This window comes from Ostrea edulis, chromosome 6 (genome assembly GCF_947568905.1).
Source record: "Ostrea edulis chromosome 6, xbOstEdul1.1, whole genome shotgun sequence".
Classification (NCBI taxonomy): Eukaryota; Metazoa; Mollusca; class Bivalvia; order Ostreida; family Ostreidae; genus Ostrea; species Ostrea edulis.
The window spans coordinates 62,568,866-62,586,135 of record NC_079169.1 but is presented as its reverse complement, the minus strand read 5'-3'; the positions used below and the strand labels follow the sequence as shown (position 1 = coordinate 62,586,135).

At 37.2% G+C, this 17,270-nt stretch overlaps 2 long non-coding RNA genes across 2 annotated transcripts in view; both read right to left on the bottom strand.

Annotated features, from left to right (window-relative positions):
* Positions 1-13,965, bottom strand: part of LOC130046888 (uncharacterized) — a 146,618-nt gene extending 132,653 nt beyond the window's left edge. Inside the window, exon 1 of the long non-coding RNA XR_008795938.1 lies at positions 13,879-13,965. This is a non-coding gene — a long non-coding RNA (uncharacterized LOC130046888). The remainder of the gene's footprint in view (positions 1-13,878) is intronic.
* LOC125654987 (uncharacterized) lies at positions 3,869-5,721 on the bottom strand. The gene is made up of 4 exons (XR_007362538.2): positions 4,995-5,721; positions 4,692-4,770; positions 4,402-4,590; positions 3,869-4,193 (listed from the first exon to the last, which is right to left on the bottom strand). It is a non-coding gene; the product is annotated as an uncharacterized LOC125654987 (long non-coding RNA).
* Positions 13,966-17,270: the final 3,305 nt, after the last annotated feature.

The following is a 17,270-nucleotide window of genomic DNA, read 5'->3' as shown; positions in this document are numbered from 1 at the left end:
GTCCAAATATTCAGCCAAGCCGAATCTCAGCCGAGATTAATGCGGGTGTGATTCACTGAACATGTTCTAGTTTTCAATGTTTCTTAGTCAGCATATAAATTACAACTTGCAACTTAGGATTTGTGAGATTCTAATCTACCGCTTTTTAAAATTTCGATATATATTCCAACTTCTCGATTTATATTGTGCGCCATGTTTAATGTGTACTGAAGTTGAACTGCCGGTTGTCAGATTTTTTGCATATACCCAAATAAGGTAGTGTTGACTATGGCATGTCAGATGTTGTAATATTTGATATTTTTCATTTGTATTGTATAATTTTCCATTTGTATTCTATATTTTCCATTTGTATTGCATAAATTTTCATTTGTATTGTATAATTTTCCATTTGTATTCTATATTTTCCATTTGTATTGCATAAATTTTCATTTGTATTGTATAATTTCCATTTGTATTGTATAATTTTTCATTTGTATTCTATATTTTCCATTTAAACATTTTTGTTACCCAATCCTTTGTCTTTTTCGGCTTTTATATAGAAGAAAGTCCACTTGTAGTGAAAAGGTTGCCTGTAGGTATCCAGTAAGTTGACAATTGCTGTCCATTATTTTTAAGAATGGACATATACTGTCCGTTCTTAAAAATAATGGACAGTAATTGTCAACTTATTGGACAGTGCCAGGTAAACCCAATAACTTATTAGACGTCTACAGATAAGCTGAAAATAAGAGAAAGACAATACGTTTGTCAAAGAGATACAAATAATTTTAAGTTCTCTACAAGTAAGAATCAACACAGATATCGGAAAACTCACTGAAACACTTAAAAACGATATTTCCCTTTAGTAGAATTGTAAGATTCACAATTTTTAAATTCCATTGGTCATTACTATATCGCATCAAAATTTAAAGAAAGACATATTTCCATGCTGTATTTGAATTTCGCTGGATTCAAAGGCAGATTCCGAAACTTCTTCACAACGCTTTTTTATGTTTTCTTTATTTGCATATCCTAATTCTGAATTATTATTTTCGCTTTCATGAATAATTTCATTTCACGAGATAGGCGTATTGGGTTCTTTTGGCTGGCGTTAATTATTTGCTCATCCAAATATTCGAAAACACAATGCTTTTCAGATCAAAATTTGGCTCCATAACTTTCTCACCTTCCATATCCAGAATGTAAGGTGATGATAACGAACAGTGATCAATATATAATACTCATTCAGATGTAAAACTTATACGGTACCAATTTTGATGCACCCGATGCGCATTTCGACAAATAATGTCTCTTCAGTGATGCTCAACCGAAATGTTTGAAATCCGAAATAACTATGAAGTTTTAGAGCTAAATATAGCCAAAACCAGCGTGCCAAAAAAGTGGAGCCAAATTCGTCCAAGGATAAGAGCTATGCATGAGGGAGATAATCCTTAATTTTGAAATGAATTTCTAAATTTTATAACAGCAATTAAATATACATCCGTATTTTTAAGCTAGTAACGAAGTACTTAGCTACTGGGCTGTAGAGACCCTCGGGGACTAACAGTCCACCAGCAGAGGCCTCGACCCAGGGGTCATAATGTAAAACTTATACGGTTCCAATTTTGATGCACCAGATGCGCATTTCGACAAATAATGTCTCTTCAGTGATGCTCAACCGAAATGTTTGAAATGAAGTTTTAGAGCTAAATATAGCCAAAACCAGCGTGCCAAAAACGTGGAGCCAAATTCGTCCAAGGATAAGAGCTATGCATGAGGGAGACAATCCTTAATTTTGAAATGAATTTCTAAATTTTATAACAGCAATTAAATATACATCCGTATTTTCAAGCTAGTAACGAAGTACTTAGCTACTGGGCTATAGTAAATCGTGGCTATCTAGCTAAACTCACCACTTCGTCTGTGAATACAGCAAGGCAAGTTCCTCGATGTAGAAGACAGCGAGTCAATAGCTTGAGTCGATTTATCCCAAAGGCAGCGGCGTATTAGGAAACTGGTCCGTGGAACACGTCTGCTCTGGTAGGGAAATCACAATCAACTGGGGTACTAACAGTTCACACTGTACTTCCGGTTGGTATAGACAGCTCAACCTAAGTTGAGTCGCCCAGAATTACTACACTCCTCCCTCTCCCATTGTGAAGATATAACCTCATTAAATAAAATCAAAATTATCAATCTGGATGAAGGTACCAAATAAATATCTTCGATCCACCGATAAGAACATAAAAGAATGTATGGTTGAAGGTACCACTATAGTATCTCAAACCATGTGAAGACGCCATGCTAACATCTTCCTATAAAAATATACATCTCAGCTCAATGAAATGGCACGAGGATAACAGAACTCTTTGTACAATACTTTGTCATTGTTCAGAGTGATCAGCTGTGGCAGATCTAGCTGTCTCAAAATATACAATATAAAAAACAAAATAGTAGTCCCCCAAACACTCCATCGAAATATAATTACTAATGATGTGCACCTATGTGAGGTACAGTAATTCTTAAATAAATTACAATTATAGCCTAGTTTCAAACTCATGCAATTTCATAAATAAACTGGAGATAATGAACAATTATCAATCTCATAATTCCTATAAGGAATATAAAAATACATTTACATACATCTGTGTTTGATAATTATATTGTTTATCTAATACATGTATTGCATTCTAAAGATGGATTTCAGATAGATTGTTAAATCACAACATCTATGATAAACAATTGATATGTATTTTGAGTATATCCATATGTAATTACATTGCAAGAATTTCTAGGAAAGTTCTCTTAAAAGATTGACTAAATTGTTGAAACTTTAAATAACCCCAACATCACTGACACTCATGAACAACATAATTGAAACAATAAAAATCTTATTACATTCATTATTTTACAACATTGTGCATTTTCTACATATAACGCAGTGTGAACTATTTTTTAATTTGTCCAATCTATTTTTTTTTTATTTCAATGACGCATTTTAAGGCTTGTATTGTAAATATCATATTGATACAATAGCAAAAAACTGGTGCACTGTGCAAATTTGTAATAAAAGTTTTCAGCAATGTAAATATGAGCAAAATATAGACGATTTCATAAAATGATCAACTTTTAAATACAAAGCGGTGGATTTTTTACAAAAATATTTTCACCTTTACAATATTTAAATCTGCATTGACGAAATCTTAAACAAAAATTACATGTGTACGTTGATGTAGCTAATTTAGACAACATTTTTTTGGCAGTTCGCCAATGTCCACATTTTTTGTGTTAATGTCTGAATGCAGAAGCTAGTATACCCAACGTTCTCTCAAAACGGGCATTGTTCTATGTTTTTCTTGGTTGTCTTCATAATCTACCAATGCCTGTATTGTTTCATTTTATAGTCGGACAATGCCTTCATTGAGCAACTCCATAGTCGGCCAATGCCTGCATAGGGCGACTCCATAGTCGTCCAATGCCTGCATAGGACGACTCCATTGTCGACCAATGTCTGCATTGGTTGACTACATAGTCGGCCAATGCCTACATAGGGCGACTCCATAGTCGGTCAATGCCTGCATAGGACGACTCCATAGTTGGCCAATGCTTGCATTGAGCGACTCCATAGTCAGCCAATGCCTGCATAGGGCGACTCCATAGTCGGCCAATGCCTGCATAGGGCGACTCCATAGTCGGTCAATGCCTGCATCGAGGGACTCCATGGTCGGTCAATGCCTGCATTGAGCGACTCCATAGTCGGCCAATGCCTGCATTGAGGGACTTTCTAGTAGGCCGATGCCTGCATTGGGCCACATCAAAATAAGTCTTATTTTTGCATTGGACGGCATCAGAGTCGGTCAATGCCTGCATTGGCAACTCCATAGTCGGTCAATGCCTGCATTGGCAACTCCATAGTCGGCCAATGTCTTTATTGGTTGACTTTATAATCAGTCAATGCCTGAATTGGGCCACTTCAAAATCGATCTATGTCTTATTGGACATCAGAGTTGGTAAGATGCAGTAATGATGATCATCTCAAAAGTAAATCAACCAAAACCCTCCCATCCCCCTAAATTCCAAAATGGAAGATTCATTCCGAAATATAATACACAAGCTGAAGACTGCAATATGTAGGGAAGTTGATGTTTATTTATTCCACTTGATCAGCAACTCGTCTTCCTCCTTTTAGGGTTGATGTACCCACCAGTGTATACCTGAAATCAAAGTGACGTATTTTGATTAACAAAAGTCATGCTAGTAACTTTGGAACGTTTGTATTGTACAAACTTATTGACACAGGTTTTAGATTGACCTCGATGTAAATCTTGTGTTAGAGATTTTATGTAAAGCTTTAAGGTCATATCATAATTGTGAGTATAATTTTCATCAAATAATTATTGAAAACATACTTATGTTCATTACATGGCGAGGTGTTAAATGAATGTGATGATACTGTAACAGTACATCCAACAATTCATGCAGCCTTCCTTTCCACAAATGAGATGGTAAACTGTGTCCTGTGTTGCATGTTCAAAGAAATAGTCTAGTAGCCACTGAGTATGATCTTTCTGATTCTTTGGTTCATTTCTCCTAACTTCCATACAGTTTTCACTACAAGATTTCATTTTATGAATAGCAGATATTTCAAAATTAGATATAGATAGAGACTGAGATGTTAAAGTTAAGACAATGAAAAGGAGTTGGACATGTACCTTGAAAGTTTAAATGTGCAATATTTGGGACATATTGTTCTCCAGAGTGCAGTTGAGTGATGGCTTGTCAACCTGATGCCTTAAAATTAAGATGAAATTTAATTGATTTTAAATAAATGATTTTGACACTGCAATGAGAGCTAGCTGTTCTAGTGACTGGTCTAAAACAGGAAGGATTAAAACACATTGTATTTTAATATAATTCATTAATACTCCTTATAACAATTTTTCATTAAAGATGTTTACATGTAAATAGATCGCCGAATGACATCAGATTTCATTAAAACTAAAATTTTGTTTTACCATCAGAATCTAAATATTCTACTTCATCCTTTGGATAGGGTTCTATCTCAACGGTTTCTTCATCAATCTCGATATCTGAGTATGGCTCCATTTCATCTGTTTATACAATACACATTGTATCACATCCATTTCAACATATTTTACATGATTCTACTACATCTGGTCTAATATTGTAACACTATAAGCCAGATTATCTGCTATAAAATAAATCTACAACAACTCACACTGTACCCCACTGTAGATTAAATGATAAAAAGTTGGCTTTTTAAAAAATGTGTGTATAACATGAGTGAGAATTTTTTTTATAATAAAAAAGTATAACAAATGATACAAGAACAATGTATAACTCGGGGTTTTCCTTACCCATTAAGACATCCAATAGTCTCTGGCCGAAAACTCCGTCTTATAGGGCTGTACCAATAACTGCAGCTCCCTAACTTTGCATATATTTTTTAAATATTAATCGTCAGTAACAATTAAAATCGTATAATATGCACCCTTTTCATTGCGCATAATAACGTCACATAACGGTTAACCCATCAGAGTGTCTTTCGCGGATTTTTATATCACTTTAAAATAAAATGACGTAATATGCGGTATGCACGTTACGGTGTTCGCGACAGTTATTTTGGAGAAAAGAATCAAGAAAGATGTGGGTTATTCAGAAAGAGGAAAACAATTTCTATGCCATCAGAAATAATGTCAGAATGAGATTATGAATCCCCCCCCTCCATTACAACGAGTGGGTATCCCTAACAAGGACGAATTACGGACGAAGCACATAAACTGTGATCCCTAGAAAGCAATTATTGTAAGTACTAATTAAAATAAACCTCTCTTTATAAATCAAACCTATATAAATTAAATTTAAAAGTATTCCCATAACGATATTTTCGTGATTACGTCCCATATGTACATCAAGATACGATAAACATAGTTATACCCAAGTGCCGGGCCGGATTTCTTCGTTGAATGTAAAGAGTCCTGGGATGGATTCCCAATTCACCCTGAAATTTTCTGCTTTACTTAATTACATATTGGAATGCTAAGTTCTAGATATTGCTAGGCAATTGATCGACATCACTATTTTGCAGGAGAAGCCCTACAAGCAGGACTGAAGAAGGGCTGTAATGTTGTTGGAGTTGATGGCAGAAATGACGTGATCAGGTCCTGCAACAGACTTCTCTATTAGATTAAATAAAATATTGAGTTCCAACTGAACAGAAGTAATTGAAATATGTACCAGTCTTTTTTGTATTCTTTTTCATGAGCCAATAAAGTTACGTCATCTCATTGATGATAAAACAAGGAAATTTATGAAATGGTAAAGTAAATTGAATGCATTGACTCTAGACAAAAGGCCATACAAGGCTTGAATTGACTGTACATAGAAAGACTTTCAAAGACTGCATGCATTGAATCTGAAAAAAAAGTCGTCTCATGCCTGCATTGGTGTAATTCAAGCCCTGCATTGGCACTACAAACTTTGTTTCAATTGACTCCGGGAAACGGTCATCTACAGCCTGCATCATCTCTATATACATAAAAAGATTAGTCAAGACATGCAATGGCTCTGCATAATTACATATGGTTCCTGAGATAGCCACTTTGCATTCCTCGGTACATATCTGGATCATACAGTGTTCTGATTCATTTCTAACAGAGTAGTCCAATGCCTGCATTGGCTCTTGACAGAGTGGTCCAATGCCTGCATTGGCTCTTGACAGAGTGGTCCAATGCCTGCATTGACTTTTGAGAGAGTGGTCCAATGCCTACTTTGGCACTTGACAGAGTGGTCCAATACCTGCATTGGCTCTTGACAGAGTGGTCCAATGCCTGCATTGGCTCTAGACAGAGTGGTCCCATGCCTGCATTGACCCTTGACAGAGTGGTCCAATGCCTGCATTGACTATTGAGAGAGTGATCCAATGCCTGCATTGGCTCTTGACAGAGTGGCCCAATGCCTGCATTGACTCTTGAAAGAAGGATTCAATGCATGTATTGCCTCTTGACAAAGTGGCCCAATGCCTGCATTGGCTCTTGAGTGAGTGATCCAATGCCTGCATTGGCTCTTGACAGAGCGGCCCAATGCCTGCATTGGCTCTTGAGTGAGTGATCCAATGCCTGCATTGGCTCTTGACAGAGTGGCCCAATGCCTGCATTGACTCTTGGAAGAAGGATCCAATGCATGCATTGCCCTCAGTAGCCCAATGCCTGCATTGCCTCTTGAGTGAGTGATCCAATGCCTGCATTGGCTCTTGACAGAGTGGCCCAATGCCTGCATTGGCTCTTGAGTGAGTGATCCAATGCCTGCATTGGCTATTGACAGAGTGGCCCAATGCCTGCATTGGCTCTTGAGTGAGTGATCCAATACCTGCATTGGCTATTGACAGAGTGGCCCAATGCCTGCATTGGCTCTTGGGAGAGTGGTCCAATGCCTGCATTGGCTCTTGAGAGTGGCCCAATGCCTGCATTGGCTCTTGAGTGGTTTAATTCTTGCATTGACCTTTGAGAGTTGGCATTGAATCTCTCGAGATTTGACCAATGCTAGATTCACACAATGATGGTATTTGCTCTACGGATAGTCATGGAATTCCTGCATTGGCTTTAAAATGAAAATATTTTTGTACATTGCAATCATTTGCGAGAAATACTCATGCAAAGTTCTCTTGAGTGAGTGATCCAATACCTGGATTGGCTATTGACAGAGTGGCCCAATGCCTGCATTGGCTCTTGGGAGAGTGGTCCAATGCCTGCATTGGCTCTTGACAGAGTGGCCCAATGCCTGCATTGGCTCTTGAGTGGTTTAATTCTTGCATTGACCTTTGAGAGTTGGCATTGGATCTCTCGAGATTTGACCAATGCTAGATTCACACAATGATGGTATTTGCTCTACGGATAGTCATGGAATTCCTGCATTGGCTTTAAAATGAAAATATTTTTGTACATTGCAATCATTTGCGAGAAATACTCATGCAAAGTTTCGTTTCGTAATATTGCTTGTTGCATTGTAAACTAATTCAATTTCCTCATGTTTATTCATATTATGTGTTAATAATGATCGGATCCAAATACGTAATGGCATAGATACCCATTTCAGGCGCATTTATAATTCCCTTAAAAACAAACTGCAAAATGGAGAAAAGTTGCAACAAATATAATCGATAGTATGTTGATGTTTCCATACCACCTTTCGTTGGTCGTTTTTGTGAATGGATATTTTAAACCATATCCTTTAAATCTCGTTACCAATGTGATTATCAACAACTTTTCAAATAAATTAACTCATATTCATTGATTTTGATATCAAAGCCACCATTTCTTTTCAAATCGCACTAAAGATTGATCTTATATTAGAAAAAAATAGTTTGGACAAAAAAAATTTAGTTCAGAGTCCGTTATTTACACTTCATTCACATGATGAGTGCCTGAATAGACCACAAATAATTGATAACAATAAAATCTGATTAATTTTAGTGCTTTACAACCTTGTGCGTTTTCTACATGTACACTTCAATCACATGATGTGTGCCTGAATACAACAAAAGATTATCATGGTCAAATAAACCTTTCCATTTCATATCAATCTACCCTCATCACTCACATTCAGCGCTAACATGTCTACCACAGTTCACTCAGTTAAAATTCACAATATGTACATCATGGATCTGACTTCTCTAACATGGTTTACTTGCTTAGACATCACATGTACATCATGCATAATTATATCAAATTAGCATAATTACTTATTTCATACAATGAATTATACAATAATGACTGAAACAATAATGGTAAAACTGTACAGTATTTGTATTTTCTATAATGAATTATACAATAAATGAATGACAATAAATGTACACTGTACAGTAATTACATACGACAACTCGTTGCAAAATACTAAGTTAAATGCACAATTTCACAATTTATATCATAGCTGCAATTCCATTTCCATAATAAATTATAAAAATCTGATCCTTACATGTAGTTTACCTATCATTATTGTGCATTTATGCATAAATGCAAAATACTTCAATGCATCACTATTATAGTTGAGTCTATGTATTTTACAAGGGATTTCAATTGAAAGTCAGCATATTTGAATCACACAAAATATTAACAGTGATTCTCCAATTAAAACACAATGCAGTGCAATTACACATGCAAAAACACACAGAAATTTTAATCTACATTTACGACACTGCATCAATATACTAACTAACTGTTCTTGCACAGCAAAAATACAATACAATATCAATTTAAAATATAATTCGCAATACATTTATGTGTGATAGCTAATAAAGTTTAAGATAAATATGATGCGATTTACAACTTACAATTTATGAGATTATTTTTGCTATAATACTGAACATTTTCCTTGTGCTCACAATTACATGTTTACATTTACATTTCAAAAACAAATAGTAAACAAACCAACATATACATTAATTTTAACATTACAAATGATAATACTAGTACATAATTTCTACTATTAAATGTTCTTTAGTAAAGTATGAAACAACAGTCGATACAAGAAAACAGTATTATTGCTGTAAAAGTATGGCACTTGCTTAATAGCTGAGTCTCTTTAGTCAGGTTGGATTCAGAGAGCTGCTGGTTGACGGAGGTGTCCTGGAACGCCTCGGGGACCAACACACAATCCTTTCCCTGGAGTTTGTCCTTTCCGTCATAACAACCCGGACCAAACAGATGGAGTGGTCACATAGTCAATATCTGATGTTGTCATGGTGATCTTGACTATGTCAGGAGGTGACTCTTGGTCTCCATTGGACTCTGTTTTCCAGCCCGTCGAGATGGACGTCATGGAAAAAACACAGGTCTCTGTTTCGTAGACGATTCAGTAGCTTTAAATACTCCACTGATAAGATAGGAAGAGAATTACTCAAGTATTCTTGCAAAGCTGAATTTGCTCAAGAGATTGTCACTGATTCCAAATAGATTCAGTACGTAATTGTAGCAATTGTATAACTGATAACGACTTGGTATCTCTTTCTTTCCACTGACATTACAATGTTAGTGATTTGGAGACAACAGACTTGTCATTTCCAAGGAACTGATCATTCCATTTGGTGTTGCTCAACAAATCGCCACTGATTCCAAATAGACTCAGTAAGCCACTGTAGCAACTGTATGGCTGATAATGCATTGGTTTCTCTCTCTTTTCACTGACATTAAAATGATGTGAATTGAAGACAACAAATTTGTCATCTCTAAGAAACGAATCGCACCAATTGGTATTGCTTAACAATTTGCCACTGATTCCAGGTAAATTCAGTAGGTCATTATAGCAAATGTATGGCTGATGATGCATTGGGTTTTCTTTCTCTTCACCAACATTAAAATGATGTGACTTGAAGACAACATACTTGTCATCTTCAAGACACGTAGCACTCCAATTGGTGTTGCTGTCATATCTGGACAACATTCCCCTCGTTGGGAGTTTGTACTTAGCGGGTGGAAATGGTTCCGGGAACAAGGACTTCATGGGACACTTCAGTTCTTTGTTGTCTAAACTGCCATAAATATCCGACTCAAGAGTCCCATTGTTCACCGCTATTCCATACGGGTCAGAGTGTAAATCCAGATAACTTTCCACTGTGTCAATTGCTAACAGGATGACTGGTTCAGTTGGAATATTATCTAATCCGCAGGCACTGATGACGTATACCCTGCTCTTCTGTAGATCTCTGATATACTTCAGCTGTATTTTCTCGTAATCAGGGCCACCACTGATGTCTTGGTTGTGTGCTCCTCCATTAACACAGACCTTTACCACTTCTTTGCTATAGAAATAATAAGGGTTTACACAGTTCAACATCAATCTAGCCTGCTCTATATTGAAGGTGGTGCCCTGCTGTTCTGAGAATTTAAAATCATTAAAGGTCTTGATTAATGAGTTTAATGACTGGAAGTCTCTAGACTGAAGGGCTCCTCCAAAGCTAGAATCTAAGGGACTGTATGTAGCACCATACACAATGGTAGAACTGGAATTCTTCGTCTATAGATGGCTCTCTTCATTACCATTATTTCTAACTGGACAGCTTCCTCGCTCTTTAGGTCTCGGACCATTACACATTGGGTTTTCAAATGCCAGAAAACCTGTATTATCTGGTTCAGATGCCAGGACAAAAGCTGTATAATCCCGGTGAATTAGTGTAGGAGGAAAAGAGTCTGATTGTGCAAATATATGCAAGATCTGTCTATTTGGTAACTGAATACTTTTGTTTTGGTCAAGCTTAGAGCCCAGAGAGAAACACGCTGGATGAGGAGATGGTATACTGGCCAGAGAGTGAGAAAGTCTGTCTCTTTCTTTTACGGGTTGGAACAGATATCTAAATGTTTGTTTACCTCGTCTCTGACTAGAGCTGTGTTCTGACACAGCCAATAGATTGGTGGACCTGGCCCAAGCTGAGTGTAAACGTGGGGTAGGCTTAGACGGAGGCGAAGACATGCCATCAGAGTCACTTTGTTGAGAAGAGTCCTCAAAATACACATGTTAGTCATTTGATAGTTTCTCTGGCTTTTCGTTGACCTCGACTTTGCCAGGGAGTGGGGGAGGGACAGCTTCTGCACCATCCTCTGCCTCTAGGTCCTGTCCAAATTGTGAAAGCTCACTCGGGCTACGGCGACTTTCAGCAGTCTTTATGTACCCAGCATCTCCAGACATTATAGAGGTCAAGTCTGTAACACTGCGTGCATCGTCCTGATCAAATTCAGATAGGGGTTGCTTCTCCTCCGGGTCACTAATGAGTACATATGTACTCCAAGTATCGCTGGTTGTGTCTAATATCTCAGATGCATGGTCTTGACGTGGAATGAAGCTGCTACTCACGAATTCCTGCAGCCTGTCATATTAATTCAATTCTGTTGGAGGTACTGAATCAATGGCCAGTCCATTAGTACTCCTTGTATTACTCACTGTAGACTTTGTTTCCACTCTTTCAATTTCTGCTTTAACTTCAGAAATTCCCAATCTGTTAGTAACATCATCACAATTAGGTTTTGGAATTGTATCCAGGTGAAGAATTTCTTGGAGAGGCCTCTGAGGAGGAGGGGCCTCCTCAACACTCCCTGTCTGTAAGAGTGGCGTATTCCTGCCACTGATGTTGGGTGTACCATGTCCACTGACTTTCACAGAGACCATATCAGAAATATTGTTCTCCTGATCCATGGACATCGTTTTCAGTTTTGACATCATCCCCGGACACTTTGAGTCACCAATTAGTGGTACTTGAGGTGGTATCTGGTTACCAGTGATTGATAGCCAGTTACATACCTGTTGTGGTTGTTGCTTAGGTTTCTGTTTTGGTGGTTGTGGTAATTGCTGAAGTTGCTGTTGTGGTGGTTGCAGTTGTGATAGTTTCTGAGTTTGTTGTTGATAATTGCAAATTAGTTGTTGGACAATTTGATTCAATGGCTCAGGTTGGCGAGTCTCGTATAATGGGTTACCACTATGTGACGGCCCATTATTAGCTGGATTTTGTTGCACCATATTGCTAGTAATTGGTTGATTCAATGACTCAGATTGTAGAGTCTGGGATAATGGGTTACCAATATGTGACAGCCCATTATTAGCTGGATTTTGCTGCACCATATTACCAGGAATTGGTTGCACTTGATTACCCAGATTATGTTGCAATGGGTAACCATGATATGGAACCAGACCAGGTGGATACATGTTAGGTTGAGGCGCCGGATACGGCATCCAACGAAATGGTGTCCATTGGTTAGCATACATAGGTGGCATATGCAAGTATTGCTGTTCAACTGATCGATATTGTATATTAGGGTATACCGGTTGGAGCATGCCAAACTGAGTTGTGTCAGGTAGAGTGTACTGATTTGACATAACTTCACTGAATGTTGACTAATTTTGAATAGGTTGACCTGGCTTATACATGTGACCTTGCATGTTCTTACTTTAATAGTGACCCTGTATAGATTGACTTAGCAAAATATGACTATACAACTAATTTACTAGATGATGCTTTCTCACAGGTACTAGGTGGGTTTGCTACAAGTTGTCCAATGGTTGGCTGACTTGAGACAAGTTTACCTTTGTTCTTCTGGATACCACCTTGTGATTAAAGTTCAGGGTCAAGTGTATAGATCTAAATTTACCCCAGGTACAGGTTGACTTTCTTTCTTAAATTCAATTGTTCAATTGTAATTGTTAATTTTATATTCTATACCCCTACTCCTCCTCTTTAACAATAGTGCTCATAAATATAGTGTACCTTACTAACAGAGCAAGAATTGAAAATAAATATTATACCAAATAGAAAAAAATTACAATTGACTTATAATTTGACTTATAATTCAAAATATTCTTAGTACCCTGCTGATATTAATATTCTTAATTTCTATCCCTCAACATGTGCAATATATATTTTCACTGTTGGAATTGGTCAATGATGTAATCGAATGTTTTGATTACTTTGACAGGTTGGCGGTAAATTGCACTTGCGAGAGGGAAGTGATCAGAATTTATCCAAAAAATGCACAAAAATGATTGCAGTACTTGAAAGGAATTATCCAATAGTCTTGTAACCAATATTCATTTGATATGTTGACATGTACATATATTATCTGCAAATTTTACGTGCTGCGAACACAACAATGTTGTCACACCAAATATGCACAAAAATGATAGCAATACTTCAAAGAAATTTTCCTAGACTACTGTAACTAAAATGCATAGGATAATATGACATATACATAAATTATCTGCAAATTTTACGTGCTGCGAACACAACAATTGTCACCTATTGACGCGGGAATTTTGAACTAACACACAAAACAAGTGGTTTTTCGAATTTACCGGCGACGCCAATATAGTAAATCGTGGCTATCTAGCTAAACTCACCACTTGGTCTGTGAATACAGCAAGGTAAGTTCCTCGATGTAGAAGACAGCGAGTCAATAGCTTGAGTCAATTTATCCCAAGGGCAGCAGCGTATTAGGAAACTGGTCCGTGGAACACGTCTGCTCTGGTAAGGAAATCACAATCAACTGGAGTACTAACAGTTCACACTGTACTTCCGGTTGGTATAGACAGCTCTACCTAAGTTGAGTCGCCCAGAATTACTACAGTACTTTCACTAAAATCCTTTTTGATTGTGCAATAAAAATGCTCTCCCCATCAGAGGGAGACATGTTGATATGGCTCAGTACTATAGAAAGAGTGAATATAAAACCTGTAGTAGAAGACTACTTACCTGACACAATAAGTGAACAAAAGAAACTGAATTCTACGCAAGACTGGTTATATTGTCAGACTATTCAAAAATAGCTTTATTCATAATTATCATTGTCAGTGGGTTTACCTGAGACTGTCCATTCTTAGAACAAAAGATGTAATGTTTTAAGTAGGATATAAGCCTCAAACTGTCCATTCTGTGAGAAAGAATGGACAGTTTGAGGCTGTAGGGCCTCGATCAGTTCTTTCTCTCACCGAATGGACAGTTTGAGGCTGTAGGGCCTCGATCAGTTCTTTCTCTCACAGAATGGACAGTTTGAGGCTTATATTCTTTACTTTATATGTATAATTTTTCATTTGTATTGTATCCCAGGGATTGTTTATTTTGATTTGTTACGAATGATTTCATTAGTTAACGTTGCTTTGGGAATTGTTTACTGATGTAGACGTGCGTAGCGCACAGGGCCCTAGCAATGAGGGTTCTTTAACGTGCCAACACCTGTCACAACACAGGATATCTGTTTTAAGGTCATATCGGAAAGACTCGTGATTCTCACTTTTAAATGCCGAGTGTTTGGCAAAGGAGCAATCACTACCTACATTATTTATGTTTATGTCTTAGGTTTGATGCGGCAATGGCAGGAGCGGGGCTCGAACTCACAACCTCCCTCCCACAAACCAAGCGATATATCACTGAACTACCGCAACCAAGTTCATACAGGACTAATTTTTAAAAATACGTAGCTAGCAATGGCGAATCTACCCCCCCCCCCCCCCCCATGATCTATTTTTTATAGAGCTGTCCAAAAAAGCATGCACATATTATTTAGTCAGAATTCAGCATGCAGATTTAAGGTCCCCACCAATTGTTAACATCGAGTTTGGTTTGTTACAACTATTCATTGGATTAATATTGAGTTATCGTTTATCGAATTTGGTAATGCGCGAGATGTTGAAGAGGTCAAGTTCAGGAGCCACGTTTCGTAGGAATGTACCGTATTTGCTAAATGCAATGACGTGAGCAACCCCCACCCCCAATTAATTGCTTTTATGCGCCCATTGTGATCAGCGCATTTAAACTAGTCACTGGCTGATCTAGATAATTCTAAATGAAAGGATGCAGTAAACTGCTGGATGTCTGGAGACCTAGTGGGTCCAGGGCAAAGCCTTGGTGGTGGGGGGGGGGGGGGGGGGGGTCCCTTAAACAAGTGCCTTCTGACAAAATAAAACGTACATTCATGCTTTTTTGACATTTCTATACAAAATAAACAAAATATCATATTTGTGAAGGGAGGGAGGTCGCCCGGCGCAAGATTCGTTATTGCTAGCTACATACATGTACATGTATGTTCAACTAGCCCTACATGGAACTGGTCGCGGTAGTTCATTGATATACCCTTTGGTAAGTAACCGTGAGGTCGCATGTTTGAGTTCTACTCGTGTCATGGCTGCATCAAACTTTAGATGTAAATATAGCTAATACTTCACCAAACGCATGGTTATTTAAAAGTGAGAATCACCGATGTGACCTAAAAGCAGACACCCCGTGTTGTGACAGGCGTTGGCACGTTAAAGAACCCCCACTGCTACGCCACTGTGCGCTGAGCATAGTAAGTCTATTTGTGATACGTCACCGGCCTTGTTACGGCACGTTTGGTCGCCTTGGCACGTTCGGTCGCCCGGCGACTGAACATGCTGTGAGGGTGAATTTGAATGGTCGTCAATTTTAGGCCATACCCAAGCACGAATGGTTGCCACCCAAGCCTCCTGTCCCAAACCCCAACTTTGCTTTTGTTTTGCAAAACCGATGAGTGTGTGTTCGTTCGTGCGTGTCTGTATTTGAGTGAGTGTGTGTGCGCGTGTATGTGTGCATGCATGTACGTATACGTGCATGTGTGTATATATATGCGCGCGTATGTAGGTGCATTCATGTGTAATAAAGTTTGTTTTGCAATACACACACACATACGTGCACACATTTGTGACACAAGCCAAGTACGATGCAAAGCCAACAAACAGAAAACTTGGGCATTTCTGGATGAAATTTGATGTGAATTTATGTTCCAAACAAAGGAGTCGCAACATTTTAGCAACACAATACTCTTATATACCATTCCTTATGGCAGGTCGTTTTAACATTTATTCTTCTTCAAAGATGTTTCATAAATCTTATAAGATATCTTATGAAATATATAAGATATCCTAATATGTTTGTACACGAGATATTTTATATAGTATACAATATATCTCATAAACTTTATAAGATGTCTTATTAAAGTTTTTGATTTAAGATATCTCATTAACTCTTATACAAGATATTTTATAAATTTAATATGGTATCTTATTAAAAAATATGTTATAATATACCTCATATATTTTATAAGATATATTGTAGAACATACAAGATATCTTATATGTTTTATAAGATATCTATTAAACTTTATACGATATCTCATAAATGAATTTTTTACAAGATATCTTATAAACCATATAAAGTATCATATTGTTGTGTAATACTTGCACTTGAGTGACACCTGTGACCTAGATTGTTCTAGAGTTCGATGTTTATCATGTAGTAGAAAGATGAAGAACTGTGTCTTTCAAGAATGTACCAGAACATTTATTCTGATTTTGAATACAATGTGAATTTAGCCGATGTTAAGCTCTGGTTAGACAAGCACTTTAGACATTTTTGATTATTCTATAACTGGAACGAGGATTTAGGAATTTCGTTGGAAATTAACAGCCAATTTGTGATTTGTTTTGCATTCAGTTTGAGCTCGGCACGGACATTGTTTATTGCTCACCTATTGTAAATTAGTACTTTGATTATTATAATTTTCTTTCAAGAATTGCAAATAAATGTTATTACTTGTTTGACTGTCATTGTTAGTAAATTTTGCTGCTGGGTAATTCTGACCCATTATAACATGTATAAGATATGTTATAAAACATAATTATTTGATATCCCGTATGTTTTATAAGATATCTCATAAAGTTGATGAGATATCTTATAAAAATTCATTTATGAGATATCTTCTTATAAAACATATGAGATA